Raw genomic sequence first — 3,159 nt, 5'->3', positions numbered from 1 at the left:
TATCCAAAGAATATGGTCAAACACTCTTAGAGATACCTCTTCCTTTGGTCTACTTCCCCCATGTTTTTTAGCTGTTCTTCCTTGTACATGGTTTGAAATCTATTCATAATATACTAGCAACCATTATATCCTTCACTGCCATGTATTTGTTGGTGGAGTTGAGTACATGTTGGGGAAGAGTCAGTTTTACTTTAAAATGTTATTGACCAACCTATGAGAGAAAGCGGAGGGGTGGGGGGTGAGGAGGTAAGAGATCAACCAAAGGATTTGTACACATGCATATGAGCATAACCAATGGACACAGTCAGGGGGCGAGGGGTGGAATTCTCTTTTGAATATACTGCAGTTTGTCTATAACCCTTAAAGAGTACATGTCAACACTGGGAGCAGGAGGTAGAGATGAATAAAGCTAGTTCAAAGTCCATATCCCTGGGGGACATCCCTTTCTAATATTTATTTTATTTCTTAGGTTGGTATCCCATAAATTTTCTCAAAGTGCTTTGAGTCTCTGAGCATGAGGCCTGGTCCCAGCCAAGACTGGACAATTACCATGGTAAACCTAGTCCCCATACACTGTCCCTTTCCTCTGTTCTCCATTGAGGATAAGCTTGCCAGGCACTGAGAACATGGCCTGGCTCCTTCCAGGAAGAGCTGAACTTCAGGTTATACCCGCCCTGTGCCTGCCAACCACACCCCTTTCACACAGAAGACTATCTCATACAACATTGAGAAGTCACAGAGACTAAGAAAATGCCAGGAGACGTTCTCAGAGCAACCGAACCGCAGCCCGTCCTCCGCTCACGGTCTCCTGTGAAAGCCTGAGCCGGCCATGTAGAGCTTCTCCCTTTGTCTCATAACCATGTCCACCAACGAGAATGCTAATTCACCAGCTGCCCGCCTTAACAGATTCAAGAACAAGGGGAAAGACAGTACAGAAATGAGGCAGCGCCGAATAGAAGTTAATGTGGAGCTGAGGAAAGCTAAGAAGGATGACCAGATGCTGAAGAGGAGAAATGTGAGCTTATTTCCTGATGATGCTACTTCTCCACTGCAGGAAAACCGCAACAACCAGGGCACTGTAAATTGGTCTGTTGAGGACATTGTCAAAGGCATAAATAGCAACAATTTGGAAAGCCAGCTCCAAGCTACTCAGGCTGCAAGGAAACTGCTTTCTAGGGAAAAACAGCCACCCATAGACAACATAATCCTGGCTGGTTTGATCCCAAAATTTGTGTCCTTCTTGGGCAGAACTAACTGTAGTCCCATCCAGTTTGAATCTGCTTGGGCCCTCACTAACATTGCTTCTGGGACTTCGGAACAGACCAAGGCTGTAGTAGATGAAGGTGCTATCCCAGCATTCATTTCTTTGTTGGCATCTCCCCACGCTCACATCAGTGAACAAGCCGTATGGGCTCTAGGAAACATTGCAGGCCATGGTTCAGTTTTCCGAGACTTGGTTATCAAATATGGTGCAGTTGACCCACTGTTGGCTCTTCTTGCATTTCCTGATATGTCATCTTTAGCATGTGGTTACTTACGTAATCTGACCTGAACACTTTCAAACCTTTGTCGCAACAAGAATCCTGTACCCCCATCAGATGCTATTGAGCAGATTCTTCCTACTTTAGTTCGTCTCCTGCATCATGATGATCCAGAAGTATTAGCAGATAGCTGCTGGGCCACTTCCTACCTTACTGATGGTCCAAATGAACGGATTGAAATGGTTGTGAAAACAGGAGTTGTGCCCCAACTTGTGAAGCTCTTAGGAGCTACTGAATTGTCAATTGTGACTCCTGCACTAAGAGCCATAGGAAATATTGTCACTGGGACAGATGAACAGATGCAGGTTGTAATAGATGCGGGAGCACTTGCTATCTTTCCCAGCCTGCTAATGAACTCCAAAACTAATATGCAGAAGGAAGCTACATGGACAATGTCAAACATCACAGCTGGCCGCCAGGACCAGATACAGCACGTTGTGAATCATGGATTAGTCCCATTCCTCATTATTGTTCTTTCGAAGGCAGACTTTAAGACACAAAAGGAAGCTGTATGGGCTGTGACCAACTGTACAAGTGGTGGAACAGTTGAACAAATTGTATACCTCCTTCATTGTGGCATAATAGAACCACTAATGAACCTCTTAACTGCGAAAGATACCAAGATTATTCTGGTTATTCTGGATGCCATTTCAAATATCTTTCAGGCTGCTGAGAAACTAGGTGAAACTGAGAAACTAAGTATAATGATGGAAGAATGTGGAGGTTTGGACAAAATTGAAGCTCTACAAAACCATGAAAATGAGTCTGTGTACAAAGCTTCACTAAACTTGATTGAGAAATATTTCTCTGTAGAGGAAGAGGAAGATCAAAATGTTGTGCCAGAAACTACCTCTGAAGGTTATACATTCCAAGTTCAGGATAGCACTTCTAGGACCTTTAACTTTTAGACTGCACAACTGAAACATAAAGTTGTTTGTTGTGTACTATGTTTGGTATAAGTATGTCTTACTGTTTCTCTACTAAGAACTCTTTTTAAATGTGAAAAAAAAAAGAAAGTGCCAGGTCACCTGGGGCCATTCTATGGCCACTTCAGGGATGGAGATCAGCTGAGGGACTAAGAGGATACCCAGAAACACTTTCAGATAATAAATGCCAGAATAAAAGGCCAAAGAAGACTGGGTATTTACCCAATATACTAAAAAATATAACAACTAGGAATTGGAATATTTGATTTCTTGTATGTTCCTTTGAACTTTGTTGCCTTGGCCAAGTTGTGAAACTTCTCTGGACCTTTCTACACTCTTTCATCTGAACACTCAAGGGAGTGAATATATGATCCTTGAAGTCTCTTCCAGCTGTGACATTCTAGGAGTCCTTTCCAGAGGAACAACTGATCCTTGATTACTCACATTGGTGGAAAAGAATGTGATCTGAATACTCCAAATATGAAGACAATGTGAAACTCATTTCTATTTGGTTTTAGAATGTCTTTCATTGTGTGAAGCAAATCACAACAAATTCATCTTCCTAATGATACTTAAGTCAGGCTAATGTTAAAAATCAATTTGTTTACCACTAATGTTGCTATGCTCAGCTAAACATATGAAAGGTAGTATTCCATAAGGCAGCCTGGTGCCAGAAAGAAAGCTGGGCACTA

The 3,159-nt window shown here is 42.4% G+C and overlaps 1 pseudogene across 1 annotated transcript; it reads left to right on the top strand.

Annotated features, from left to right (window-relative positions):
• The first annotated feature begins 859 nt into the window (after positions 1–859).
• On the top strand, positions 860–2,449 carry LOC307097819 (importin subunit alpha-1-like; annotated as a pseudogene). The gene has a single exon. The product of its transcript is annotated as an importin subunit alpha-1-like (transcript).
• Positions 2,450–3,159: the final 710 nt, after the last annotated feature.

The sequence above is a fragment of the Cnephaeus nilssonii genome (genome assembly GCF_951640355.1).
Source record: "Cnephaeus nilssonii genome assembly, chromosome: 4".
Lineage (NCBI taxonomy): Eukaryota > Metazoa > Chordata > Mammalia > Chiroptera > Vespertilionidae > Cnephaeus > Cnephaeus nilssonii.
This window is presented reverse-complemented; position numbering and strand designations above follow the sequence as displayed.